At 36.6% G+C, this 15,220-nt stretch overlaps 1 long non-coding RNA gene across 1 annotated transcript in view; it reads right to left on the bottom strand.

The window, feature by feature from the left end:
• LOC128090872 (uncharacterized) overlaps positions 1 to 4,621 on the bottom strand; it is a 34,551-nt gene extending 29,930 nt beyond the window's left edge. Inside the window, exon 1 of the long non-coding RNA XR_008211129.1 lies at positions 4,521 to 4,621. This is a non-coding gene — a long non-coding RNA (uncharacterized LOC128090872). The remainder of the gene's footprint in view (positions 1 to 4,520) is intronic.
• Positions 4,622 to 15,220: the final 10,599 nt, after the last annotated feature.

Below are 15,220 nucleotides of genomic sequence, written 5' to 3'. Positions count from 1 at the left end.
GGCAAATCACACAGAATGAGGGTAAGTATGATAAAACCTGATTAGCTGACCAATACTTTAGAAGACCCTCAAGCAAGTTCCTGTGAAAAGACTGATGTTTTCTCTGGATTTGCAGTGCTAGAAAGGATTGTAGTGCCAGACAGGGGTTCCCACCCTCATCATTCTATTCACAAGCAGAGAAATCACCTGCTCTTGTCTTGATGTTGGTGAGCTCAATTTCTGCATCATGGAAGAATATGGTATGTGGGCTGTAGCAAGACATATCAGACATGGTACTGATTTTACTGGTCAGTGTGCAAGGATAACAAGCCCTGCTGTGAATAAAAGGAGAAAAGTAGGAAATATGTACAGTACATTATTATTTTTTTTCATGTTATTGGAACTGGAAAAGAAAAAAAGAAAAAATTAGGCTGGAATAGAATCAAAGCAAACACATTCCAGCAAAAACAGAAAACCAGAATTCATCCCAAACGTGTCATTAAAAGGCAAACTTCTGTTCATCTTAGAAGTATTATCTGAATGGTTAGAGGAAGCCATTTCTGTTTTGGATCGGCATCTCATGCTGCTGCATATTTTTAATGGTGGTTACAAAGCAAACACACTCAGCAGGTCATTCTTCGCTGACTCTGCACTCGTTGGATCCCCCTGGATCCATAAGTGCTGTTCTTATTCATAAGTTCTCCACACAAATGATTGTGTGCAGCAGAGCTCAGCCTGCACGGAAAACAATAAATGCTTTTGAAATTGTGTTTCTTCAGTCTGAATACTCATTAGATAAGTCTACTTCGGAGCCAAGGGGCACCTAACAATAGCCTCACAAAGATTTGATGTTTTCTTTTAGCTATATAAAGTAAATTTTAAGTTTTGTGTGGGTCTCAGATTAACTGCTGTGGAGAATGGTGTCTTGATTCTCTCCATAGAGGACTGTGGAGATAGCAGAACAAATTTTCTTACCATATCTTATTCAGGAGTGAAAAGTTCCTAACAGTTTTTCTGACTAACTGTGGCCCAGTAATCCTTGCATTGCACTTCTCTGGTAGAAGAAATACCTATTCTGATTTTCCGTATGTTTAAACTTTTCATTTAAAACCAACTGAGCTTATGCACTTGGATAAAGTTTAATATTCATTAGAAAATAATGTTTTCTGAGGGCAATAATAAAAGTCTAAATCAACCAATTTCAGGAACCTTAAAGAAGAAAATAAAAAGATCTACAGTGTCTTAGATAGGTAATTCCAGAAGGGATATTAGAAGATCATCTGTTTCAGGCTCAATACAATTCCTAATTTGTATATTGCACTCCTAACAGAAGCATGCATACTTATGAACACCAAGTCAAGGTTTATTCTTTCTTTTAAATTGATTTACTTCTTATGGAATGTGGAAATGGTTTGTTGTTTGTCAGCCTGGTGCAACATAGCTCCAGCTGGAATATCACAATTACCAATCTCAACAATTCCGTGTGAGATACTATTAACTAATCCCTCTGTACTTATCTGTCTATGAGTCTGCTTCAGGCACTGATTCGTCAGTTGCCATCATCCACATTATTTCAGCACTGAGCTTTTTCTTCCAGATAATAAAGTGTTTACAGATTCTAAAGTCAATTATAGATCTACATATGGAATAGTTAACAATCATAATAACAAAACAAACAAAAAACCATCAACAGATGATTTAAAGGATATCTCTGAACATAATTTACAACATACCTTACGTAGTTAGATTGACTGTATCTTGGGATATTTAAATCTGAAACAGATGGTCAGGTGATTTGAAGATCAGTCAAGGAAATCTGGAAATTACCTCTGAGCCACATGGAAGAGTATCTGCTAGACTGAAAAGGGGAAAATGATGAGGTTGTTGATTGGACTAGGGGATAAATGAGAATACAATAGATATTTGCTTCCATAGACTGAAACAATCATTTTCTAGGTAATGAAAATGGTATTCACCATGATATACTTAGGAAAGGAGAGATGCATTTTGACAGGCAATGTTCAGTTGCAGGCAGTATAAAATCAGTGCCAATATAGAAACAGGAAATGTATCTTATAAATAAACATGAGTAAATGTATGAAGACTCCAGGAATGTGAAGTGACAGTTAAAGTGGCACCTTGTGGTTCATCATATTTGATCCCACGGTGTCAATGTCACAGTGGCAGCTGGTATCAAGAATCACTGGTGGAGAAGAGGATAATAAGCAGCTCTCCTCATCCTTGACATCTTTTCTAACCAAGTTATTCATATGTATGGGAGTGGAAACTGGGACAGCATTTTTGGAAAGGAGGAAGCAGATAAAAGAAGAGATGCTTAGATTCACTATACTCGGATCATGCCCTCAAGTAAAAAAAGTTAAGATGTTTCAGCAGCAGGTAAAGAAGAGGAAAATAACATTTATCCATCCTTAGGGACGCCATTTCTTCTTCAAATTCTGATCTATGTTCTTCTGCCCCAGAATCACTGTGTTTTGTATTGTAAACACAGCTTAGCTGACCTGTGCAGATGGCTTTAAGTGACAGGCATTATGCCTTCAAATCACTTCAGGAAGTCAACTCTTCCCTAAGCCAGCTGAGGGCTCCAGCTGTTTAGTTGTTGGGTAAAGAAAAGGAAGAGGAACAATTTCCCTTTCTCCTATTAGGGATCTGAGTTTTCCCAAGCAATGTGAGGGGCTCCTAATATACTTCATCTGAATGCTAAGCTGACAAAGCAGGCCATTAGTGAGGATGCAAGAGTTTTGTGAAGCGTACTGCAGCTGGAGAAGATGGTAGTTGTCAGTTGTCAGAAATTTCCCATTACGTCCAGTATTCCACTTTTGTCTACCTCCACCAGATGAGTCAGAATTGCTTTCTTTTCTGTTTTATTTTATTTTGTTCAAGGAGAGATGCATGTCTCATTCAGTCTATGCATTAGATTATACTTTTCTTCACACTCTACAAAGAAAAATCCTATGCAAGCACATCATGAATATGAATTAATATTCAGCATCAGCTTGTCAAAGCCTTTCTGTGGCACATTACTTTCAAGAGACAAGAAACATGGATGATCCAAGATACTAAGGAACCTTCTAAAAACTTTCTGTAAATCATCAACATCCATGTGAATAGGAGATAAGTTGAAAGGACATGGCTTTCCAGGCATATATGAAGACTGGAACTTCTAACTGTACATTATCTATAGGCTTCACAGAAATATCAGCACAGGACATGAATATGGGACAGATTGAAAGATACTTCCTCTCCTCTAACACATGCACCTTTACATTCTCAAATCCCAGCAACTGTTTGGTGCTTTTTACATTAGTACTTTATTTATAAATGGAACTGTATCTGTTGAAAACAATTTTTTATTCTCTTGAAAAGATATTCATTCAAATATCTACGTAGCATTTGTATACATTCATCAGTATTTGAAATGCAGTCTATAAATTTTCCTATATATGCACATATATTTATAAATTAAAAAAAAAATACCCTTTCCATGATCTTTTCTGCAATGAAATTGCTATGAGCAAATTACATTTTCTTTTTTACTGTTTACTCAGCACTGTGAAATATATTGACTGCTAAGTTTCTATGCCTTTTTTTCTCTACAGCTTAGGAAAATGGAAACCCACCTTTATTAATCTTGAGTGTTTTCCTTATTGTCCTATAAATTTTCACTGCAGCTTTGACCTCTTTCAAATGTATAGCTAAAAGAATTAAGACATTTTTATTTATAGCCATTTCCAAAACAGCTGTGCATCCTCATGCTTCTCTTAAGGATTTTCTCCCCTGTGGATATTTCAGTTATGAAACCATGTGGCTGACATATTAAAAAAATCCATTTCAAAAGAATGACTGGAGCCATTATTATAGTCTATGTAGTCTATGATGTAGATCATGCTCCCATTAATCCTTTCCTTACTATCCTTAAGCCACCTGAATTGTGCTACTGACTTCATGAAAACTGTAAATATGAAAAGTCATACCACAAGGTTTGTTCCCGTGTATTTCTTTCTTGATCTGCTGCTGGCACATGAAAGACCTTAGTAAAAGGCTTTGTTAATGAGCGAAATGTGCAGACCTGGAAGCACTCTGGTTCACTCAATTCTATGAAATCTTGGGTTCTGACCAGGGTTCTTTGATATCAAAGATGAACAGATGCAGATGTCTGAGTCTTCTGAAGCTCTCTGTCATTCAGACTACATGTGCTGAAACACACATGAGAACCCACTGCTCCAATCTTTTTGAATTGTTCTTACCATCAGAACATGAGAACGCTTAGCCCTGAATACTTCAGAGAATACTTCAGGTCCCAAAAAAAGACAAAAGAGAATCTTTGTCCAGAATTTTTTTTTTCTAGCAATTTTTAGGCCAGATATCCAGCTTACTATGTTACAGACTAGACAGCATTCCTAAACATAAAGAAGAAATTTGTGCAAATTAATGAGACAGAACAGGAAAATAAATAAATAAATAGTTAAAATGTTGAAATGGGAAAAGAGAAATAACAAAAATCAAACAAGAACATTACTCACATGCAGCATGACTGAGAACTGTCTGTTGCCATCAAAAAATAGTGAAAAATAAATAGCCTAGAGACAATAGATGACCCACACAACAGACACTTACACGACACTCAGAGCCATCACCTAGAGACAGAATAAAAACAAATGACCCCAAGCAATATGAGATGAAAGCTGATGCCCCTCAAATCACAAAGTGCTGCAGATGATCTGTGCCACTAAGGCCAGACTGTTGATAGTGTGAGAACTTTACCAGTTTAACATCAAGGTAAGTCCACTTTTGCTATACTCACACCTCATCAAACTAAACTCAGTCTGGGTTTTGACCATGGATTTCAGATAATTTTGTCTGACATAATTCAGATAATTTAATGCTGACTTAGGCCACTGTTGTTGACATTTGTTGGCACCTTGGCTAATGCCATAGGAGATGCCAGCTGGCTTGTCAGTATGGATACAGGAATGGGAGCTCTTGGTCAAGCTCATATTCCACTGCACAAGGCAAGAGAAGCACAACTCATCTGTGGGTTTACATCTGTGCCCCATATAAAAACAGCATAGCAGTGCTCAGTTACATGGGATTGGCTTCATGTCTAATTGACAGCCTGGAGACAATTCTCTTGATCACCAGCTTTTCCTACAACTGTCCATGTCTTTGCTTTACCTTCACTTTACCTTCAGATCATTCACCTCACTCATTTCTGCTGAGAGGATGAAAGAGCAAACTGTGAATATCAGCAGCTGGTCAGACTACTCAATGTGCTACTGGAGAAGGAGCAAGCCTCACCATGCCACTTGTGCAATTCTTGGAGAAGATGGGCTGAGGATGGGATGCATCCACTTTACTAAAGTACCACTTTAAAGTATACATCTCAGAATTTTTTTTTCAAAAATCAGAAAAAAAAAAATCTCAAACATATTTTTTAACACGATAAATAATTTTGGCATAACTAAGGGTGATGAAAATCAGGGTAAGGACAATACTTGATTTATAAAATGCATAAAAGAGTTCAGATGGTAGTTACAAACCTGCGCTTTTAATCCCATTTAAAAAACAGTAAGGAAACATATTTGTGCAGTTACTTCAGTCTTGAGTTTACTCTGCCACCAACCAAAACTGTGCTTGGGTAAATTGCTCATTCTAGAGATTTCTGGCTTCCTGGCAATTAAGCAAGAAAATAATTATTATTTCTACAGTTCACAATTACTGCTCCTGTTAATAATTATCATTATGCTCTGTCAGTAAAAATCATTCTGATTTAGGAAGAGGCATGGAACTGTCGACAAGACAAAGTTTAGTGAAATGAAATTAGTTTTAGAAAAAAAAATTATTTGCTTGTGATCCAATGAAATGGAAAGAGTGTATATGCCAAACTGATGATTATGCTATAAAAAGTCTCAACAATAACTAATTCATATGTAATAACATGAATTTATTCATAAGGTTATGAAAAGATCTTGGTGTCACAGACTAGATACTTGAGAGTGAACATAAGGCTGTCTGGATCACAGTGTCCTTTTAGTAACTTATGATTAAATCATGCTACAGATAGCAAATAAGGCTTTTATTATTGGAAAATTATTTCATCTAGCACATAAAATTGCTGGAAAAGTCCTTCCTTAATTACAAATTTTACACACTTCTTTAGTACTATCATGCAAATGTTTTCTCAGAAGAGCAAGCATTGCCAAAATAAATCAGAAAAATAACCTACAGATTAATGAGCTTTAAAAAACAGTTACATTTTAAATTTTTTAGAAATGTATTCTAGGTGGCCGTTAAAGAAAAGAAGTGAAAGATCACAGATTCAGATTTGTCAGACAGCTATCATTTGCTTCAGTGTAAAATGATCTTTGGGATAAAAATGAACAGGGCCACAGCAGGGCCACATTCTCTAAAAGGGAAGATATGAGTCTTGTGGTAAGTCACAAAACATCAGCCTGCCTCAGTACCAATGCTACTCTCCTTTAAAGTAATTATAAAATACTTTTCTGCTATGTTTAAATATAAGCATTAAATAAAATCAGAGTTCATTAAAATGGAATTTAAATATATATATATTAAAGCACCTATATTTTTCAAAGTATTGAGGAACTTAGGAAAGCTTCATCTTCTCTGTTACACACCTGAAGTTGACAGAATCCCAGAATATTAAATAGGATTAATACCATTTCATAGAATCATAATAATAAAATCATAGAATGGTTTGGATTGGAAGGGACTTCAAAGATCATCCATTTCCACCCCCTGCTACAGGCAGGGACACCTCCCTCTAGACCAGGTTGCTCAAAGCCCCATCCAGCCTAACCTGGAATGCTTCCAGGGTGGGGGGCACCCACAATCTCACTGACCAACTTGTTCCAGTGTCTCACCACTCTCACAGTAAAGAGTTTCTTCCTAATGTCTAAATCTACCTTTTTCCAGTTTAAATCCATTTTCTCTCCTTCTGTCACTACCTGCCTTTATAAAAAGCCCCTCTCCATCTCTCCTGTAGGCACCCTTCAGGTACTGGAAGGCTGCTATAAGGTCTCCTTGAAGCCTTCTCCTCTTCAGGCTGAAGAGCCTCAGCTCTCTCAGCCTGACCTCATAGGGAAGGTGCTCCAGACCATTTCAGCTGGTAGAAGTGACTTAAAGAAGTAAGAAACCCTTTCTTGGTATCCTCCAATGTAGTGGGAAACAAAAAAGAAGAATCATAACATCATAGAATCAATACAATTAGAAAAGACATCCAAGATCATCTAGTCCATTCACTGACCTACCAATATCATGCCCACTATACCACGACATTCAGTGCTGTATCTACATGTTTCTTGAATGCTTCCATGGACAGTGACTCCACCACCTCCCTGGGCAGCCTGTTCTGAGACAGGCTTCACCCTTTGTTCTGAGATTAAATTTTTCCTAATATCCAACCTGAACTTTTCCTGGTGCAACTTAAGTCCATTACTGCTCATCCAATACAGAATAACACAGGTAGTTCCAACAAGGTCCTGATATGGTGGATGGCTTTCTAATGGAGGAAAAGGATCATTTGATTATCTCTTGAATTGTTGCTGTTGCCATTTAATGTCTTATGGAGGGCTGCTGCGAATAATCCTGACTTGAGCCCAGGTTCATAATCTCTCTTTTAGTCTAGTTCCAAAACCATTCGGTTTTTCAGATATGTTGAAATGATCCTTCTGTCTATACCTTTTTACAACATCTTCATCGAGCTTCCCCATGAATAAAAATAAATCCTGTTGACACAGAGCCATAATTCACATGAGCTAGATTTGCCAAATTCAGGAGAATTTGCCTGGGATATATTCCAACATGCAAGGAGTTGAAAAAAAGCACCTAAAGGTCAGAAAAAAGAAGGAGGGTGAAAGGAAAGATGTGTAACCAGACTGATCATGAGAATGCCCTATGCTGTAACAGATGATCAAAATCCCAGCCACTTGCAGTATTTTATTCTACAACTCATGTTCTGGGTGACCACTGCAGCAAAGAACACTTGCTTGCATGACTGATTCACGTCCTCACACCTGCTGCTGCTGACATTAGGAACATGCTGAGCCTGAAGGTCATGAGTTTTGTACAGTTTGTGTCAGCCTCCACTACAGCTGTTCCAGAAAGCTTTCCTGCATGAGATATTATACGTACTGTATCTATCATATAGTGGTGGATATCTTGTCCTCAGAAACATTCTACTTCATTTGGAGACTCTCATGGCAAGATCCCATTGGCTGTATTGCAACTATCACAGATCTTTTTTCTCAGAAAGTTACTCCATGAGGTAACATGCCAGCAAAAAGAAATCTGTTACAGTAAATGTGCTTGGTTTCTGGTCTCCTTTCATTTGTGCTTAGGGTCCTGCACTATAGCTTCCTAATATGTTGGAAAGTTGAAAAGCATATCTACCCTCCCTCACTGGTATTGCAGAGAAGTGGGACACATCCTGCCCAAATTAGGAGCATAAAAACTATTCCATTTAACTGCATCTTACCAATATTATGCGCTTTTGCTCCCTCACCTTGGAAGTGCAAGCTCTAATGCTGGCACAGCTGTGATGCAGATACCCAGCAAGGACTCATTTTTCATTCTTTTCCTCCAACATCTGATTTTCCTCTATTCACATACTTCACTGAATATGTAAGTCAGAAAACAACAAAAATCATTATAAGAAAACACTACCTTACTTTTGGCAACATGGGGGAAAAAAAATGGGTTATTCTTGTTTGGTTTTGGATTATTTGCTTGTTCTTCTTTGGTTTTGGACTGTCTTCCTTTAGATTGATATTCATTATATAATTCTATCCTGATAAAACATTTTAAATCATGCCTGCCTTTGTGTGTCAGGTGCGTTTCTGATTGTTCCTTTGTACTGGTAACCCCTGGGTCTGAGAATCTATGGTAATTCCTCTCGTCTAATTCACAAAACTTAAAGCTAAAGAACCAGAGCTTTCCCTCACAAAGGATGAAGAATGTGACTAATTATGATCTAAGCAGTAAATCTCTCCAATAAAGTAAAAGTGGAAGTGTAAAGAACAATTTCATTTTCCATAGAGCACTATATACACTACATATTACCAGGTTCTGGTACTTTCAAAGACATTGCTTTGGTCATTTAGATTTTACTTTTTTTTTAATGATCTTTTTTAGATTAGCAACACAGTTAATTTATTTGATTTACTTCATACTGGAGCTGCTAGCAGAAAAGAGGAAGTGCAGTGTGATAATGAGATTCCTCATGCAAACAAAAAAAAAAAAGTAATATGACCTCAAGAAATAGATGAGCTTTCCAAATCTTTTTTTTTTTTTTTTTTTTTACTAATTATTTAAATATCATCTTCATTCAGATATACCTTGTGGACTACAGTCTTTGACAGAGGTATGTTAGTAGGCGAATGGACTTCTGGGGAAATTGCAGGAACAAAAGCGATTCAAAAGGAAGTGGTAGCTGTGGAATTTTTCTAAGATGGAAAATCACATCAATAGATGCATTGTTGCTAGTGAGTAAAATTAAAAGAGGAGTATCTCTTGGTGAATTTTCTTTCTTTGCCCAAGTAATTAATGTATTATTGGCCTCAAAAATGATTAGATAACTTTTTTGCTTTCTCAGAGCAACCTTCCTAATAGTTGCCTTATCATGGAAAAAAATTTACACTTCCTATTTCTCTAGCATACTTCACTAGAAAAATTGCATGGTTGGCAGTCTTTATCGCAACCAATCAGAAGAGCAAAATCCTTGTGCAACCATTTAGGTAAATGTTTTGAATGGGACACTGCAGATTTACTTTGTTTTGTTTTGTTTTCTTCACAGTACTGCATTGTTCCAGCCAAAATCAGGCTTGCACTATATAGATTCATAAGGAGTAAGTTGCTCCTCAGAAGGAATGACAACAGAAAAGAATGACAGAAAGCTAGAGGGCAAAATGAAAGCATTGAGACACCAGGTGTAAAACAAAGCACTTGTCACACATGTTTCTTCGATTCTATCCAACTTGCTATGCTCACAGAAGAAAAATTTCCATGTAAAAAAAAAAAAAAAAAATCAGTGATTTTAGGGTATACTTCCAACAGGATAGATGCAATATCAACTTAATTATCCTCCTGAAATAATGTTGGATATTTACAACCAGAAATCAGTTGGAGTTTACAAGTACACTAAGTAAACTTTCTGGCCTTTGCTAAGCTGAATGCTGCACTTTTACACAAAACAGGACTATCTATGTCACACATGTAGGAATTGCATGGTTTTCTCAGAGTGAATGGTACTATTCTGCAATCCAGGCCTGAATTAAAATGAGTTTTGAAAGCAATATTGAGATTGAGATTCTTATATAATGTATATCTCTGGGAATCTGGGTATACATGGGTAATGAATGTAATACAATGTTAATGAGAATTTCATTTTATGACTCAGGATACAAGAAGACATAACTTCTCCTAATATAATTACCTTTGATTAATCTGTGGGAGTTATTAATTTCAGACAAAAGTTTTGCTTTTTCAAATGTCCAGACTAATGAAATTACTCTTATTAGTTTGAGGGTAGATGATGACACAGATATAACAGGCACTGAGATGTATTAGACAGCTTACTGGAAATTGAAATTAAAGTACACTGACCCATGAGAACAAAGGCCACTTTTCCAACAAGAATTCTTTTATCTCCTCTCTGTTAGCACTCTTAACATACACATAACACAATCTACTTTAAGCTATTACCAAGCACTTCTCTGAAGCACCAAACAGGATGAAAAGGAAGAACTATTAAAGGAACAAAAATATTCCACCATTATAATTTATTTTCTGTATTCTGATAATGGCCAAGGGGGTAAAAGAAAATTGGGCTCTATTGTATGAGTAGTTGTTCAGGCTCTCAAGAAAATAGTTTGAGCCCAGAAGAATTCAAAACCTTATTTCCTGCAAACGTAACTCAAGAATCTAAGAAACAATGGCAGGGAATCCAAAAAGAGCTGATGAGGGAAACAGTATCAAGGAAGGATATACTGGCATATTACAACTGTTTAAACTGTTTGCTTGCAGTCTGCTCTGGATTACTACACCTTCCTTCTGTTGTAAAGGGTACAGAAAGGAAAGCTGCTTGTTTGTCTTAATGATGGATATTTGTTGCATGAGGTGGTGCCCTCTGGAGTGAGAGGGATTTATGACCTTTATGAGAGCAGTCCAGGTAATGCAGCTGTATTGCAGAGAAGGTGCAGGCCAGCAGTGAGCCTGTAGCACAGACAGAGGCTGGTAAACTTCCACAGAATAAGAAAAAAGAGATTTCACCACAGACCCAGTGCATCCTATTCCCATAATGATTGTAGCCCATGTACTAGAAATCACCACACTGAGTCCAAAACGGCAATAAAGAACCAGATTTGAACAGAACCTTAGAGGAAGAATTTGATCGCAAATCCTTTTATTTCTATTATATTATGGCCAACAAATCTTTGAACTGAAAGTTCATTTTAAAATTCCATTTTATAAGGTACTTCTTTTTCATGTTTTCACAAGGCCACATGTGATAATGGATCTTTGCAGTTTACAAGTTTATTGTGTGCTCTCTGCCCATCTCAGAGCTATGACTAACTTCAGGTCATGGTGTATCCATGCTCATACCTAAATCAACTATAAGGCAAATGTTAAGGACTACAAATAACAAGAAACAAAATTCCAGAATGTTTGTACCATGTTCCCACCCAGTGCATGAGAAATCAGATTAATTCAGTACAATAATATATTCCATATGCAGGAGTAGAAAAGTATCTGGGTGGAGGACAAAAGTCCAAATGAAAATGTTACTAAATGAATGTCTCTGAAAAAAAGCTATATTTTGAACTCCCCACTACTACAAAGCTTGCACTAAATTTCAACAGGTTTTTCTATAAAGATCTAGAAGAAAATCAAATGTTATATTCTTGGATTTAGCAGTGGATGAATATTTCTCATTCCACCACAATAAGATTATTTACCTTCAAAGGGGTACTAAAATAAACTATCATGAAAGATAAATGCTTATACCTAAATAGCAAATACTTTCCCTATATGTTCTTACAAACATTACAAATGTGTCTTCTCTTTCAAGCATTATTTTTCCTCCAACATGTTTACCACTACCTTTCCAATGCTAGCAAAATATGTCTCCAGTTGAATCTGCTTTCCTGGGTGTTCTACACGCAATATATTAGGTGAAGAGTCATGTACTTGCTTTTTTTCTAAAATTCATACAGGAAACTTTCCTTTGAGATCTACTACCAAAACCACAAGTTTCTCCCTATAAATGTGTTTTACTTATTTTTAAATCAACTAACTTTCAAGTTCTTATGTGGTGTTTATAAGCCAACTTACTTATAAGGGAATTTCTCCTTACATTTGCTGGGAAGGGAGCCAAAACTTATCTTTACTGTGTTGATGAGTGCTATGCCTTGCCCAACTGACATATTAAAGCTGATCTCTGGAAGAAGTCTGCTCACCAGGAGCCCGACAGTACCTGGAGATGCACATAAGACAGTACTAGAACTCTCTCGAATTTAGTTTAATTTCTAGATGCTTTCTGTGATCTTTCATATTTTTTCAGCATATCCTTTATTGGCGGTGGTCCATTGGTCTCCTCTACAAAACGGGCACAATGCAAAACTTAAAAAAAAAAACCAACAATTTTTAGAGTTCATTTAGCTTCAGTAGGTAATGCACTCTTCACAGTGGGAACTCCCTCCCTGAATGACAGCGTCTGCCTTAATGGGATCCATGAATCTTAATGTTGTTATAAGACAGATAATGAACACAAAAGTCAGATAAGATGTTTCACCCTTGATAAAAGGAGTGGGATGTCCTAGGGCCTTGTTTGTACTGTTCTCATAGGCATCTACATTAAAAAAGGAAAATAACCATCCTACTTATAAATTGCAAAGATCTCCCACTATTAGTATTTCCCTAACAAACACCTCACTGTTACCTCCTGACTTTTAATTATGGGACCTTATTAAACATTAAAACAAATGTCTTTTTTTTTACACAGACAATTCTATTACCAATGATTCACATGTACCTCACAAATTTGTTATAAAGGCAGTTCTGTATATTCCCTGTCAGCCTAGAAATAAGCAATGTATAGAACAACCCTACTGTGTTTCCCAAATTACAGTGCAGTAATTGGTTCATAGCTCCTAGTCACAAATGAGCTGTATCTATCTCCTACTTTGTTTTCTTCCCCATTTCATTTCTTCACCTATATCTTCATTTTAAGTTAAGAGTTGAAGAATTATTCAGTAGCAAAAGCCAACAATTTTTCTTCCCTGTAAAGCTTTCTTTGCCATTTTTACTCACTGCTAAAAGTGATGGAAATTGTATGTATTAAAGACTGCATATACAGGAAGCCAAATTTAAATCTATATTGCAGAGTTTGTGTCTCTTCTTTCACCTCAGAATACAATAGAACAAAACATTTGATTCCTGAAAATAGGAGGTGAAAATCAACCAGCATGATAAAATATACTACCTTTAAAATATCACCCTGGTAAGGGCGAACCAAAGACTTACTGAAGATGATGCATAATTATAAAAAAGCACCATTCTGTATTAGTGATCCTAATGAGCAATGAAATTAGACAGGGCACCTCAATGAAAAAGATGACATACAGGTAGAAATCTCATTATTTAAGCAGTATGGAACATTCAACATGGAAACAGATCTAACAGTAAAAAGGATTAATTTATCTTTAAGTTTTTGCTTCAAATTAAAACTTTTTCATATCTTGATTTCTCAAAGACATCCCGAAATGTATAATTGGCACCATACCACCAAATGTGTAATGCCTCTTGTGATAAAAGGTACATAATTTTGCATCTTACAGTGTCTCTCTGAATCATAAAATTAGCCAAGGACTATGTATTTCAAAGCAAAGGACTGAGCTCCAGTATATTGAAGCCATCTGCTGAACAAATCAGATTAACACTGCCACAGTCACCAAACCACATGATACTGCCAGCTTTACCTAAAAGAAAACACAACATGTCACACTAGCCTGACATTCCCTGTTGTCAAAGTATATGACTTGCATACAGATCCAACAACCATCTGAGCAGCTTTAAGTACAGAAATAGTTTAGATTGATTTTGTCAACTGGATTGAAATTAAAAAAAAAGGCAAGGGATCTCGGATCAAAGTGTTCTAGCTCCAGTTTGCAGAGCTGTTTTTGTCAGTAAAGACCATTCATTTTGCACGCTTGGGTTCAGACAAAAGTCTCAAAGATTAAAAACTATAATATGTAACAAATTAATCACTTTAAAAAAAAAAAAGTATTCTGTCAAGGCAGTCATTAATAAGAGTCTGAAATAAGATTATTATATTGAAAAGATATTGCCTGTCTTTATTACAACTTTTTGTAAGTTCTTTTGGTTTTGTCTGTGTTATGGACTATGAAGTGCCAAGGAAAACAAAGATGGTCCATGCTCATCCATGCTATTTAGTGCCATAGGATTTGCATGGCAGCTAATGCTTTTTCCCCAGGCTCATTTTGACAATAGCACCAGCCAGGAACTCTTCCTAATGCTCAGTATACATAAGTTCACCCCGTTCGAGAGGAGAAGTTTGTCTGTTCAGATGTGAGCTATGTCATGCTGTCTGTTCTCTGAGCCAAAAATCAGGCCATTGATCTAACAGTAGAGATGTAGTCTTTCTGCCTATGATAGGAAGAGTCATACACATGGTCCTGTGTCACATCTACTGGGACTGACATCCCTGATCTCCTACAGATGAACCTCCCAGCCACCAATGGAACCTATAATGTGTGGGAAGACAGTATCTCTGAGTTAGGGAAACTGTTTTAGAAAAAAAAAATGGTCAAAGAAATCACAGATTCCTTACAGATTCCTTAGTTCAGGAAGAAAATATTCTCTGTCTACAAATCAGAAAAGACCTAAAGATTTTTCTTTCTTTATGCACTGTTTCATTACTCCTACATTTATACTCTGGGAAACAGTGACAAAGTGACTAAGTCCTCAAAAAAAAAATGACTCTCTAGAGCACTGCCTTTCATTTGTAGCACAGAAGTCAGACATTTTATGTCTAAAACAGTTGTGCTGACTCTGTTTTCCATTCTGCAAGCAGCTGGTGTTAAACTTCCCTGGTCCGAGTTTACCAAGTAATAGCATGCTAGTTTTTGCTCACTTTTACGCTGCTGTGTACTCCAAAGGGAAAACACAAAGCTGTAGAGAGGCA

The sequence above is a fragment of the Tympanuchus pallidicinctus genome, unplaced genomic scaffold (genome assembly GCF_026119805.1).
Source record: "Tympanuchus pallidicinctus isolate F22 unplaced genomic scaffold, pur_lepc_1.0 scaffold5, whole genome shotgun sequence".
NCBI classification, from domain to species: domain Eukaryota; kingdom Metazoa; phylum Chordata; class Aves; order Galliformes; family Phasianidae; genus Tympanuchus; species Tympanuchus pallidicinctus.
This window is presented reverse-complemented; position numbering and strand designations above follow the sequence as displayed.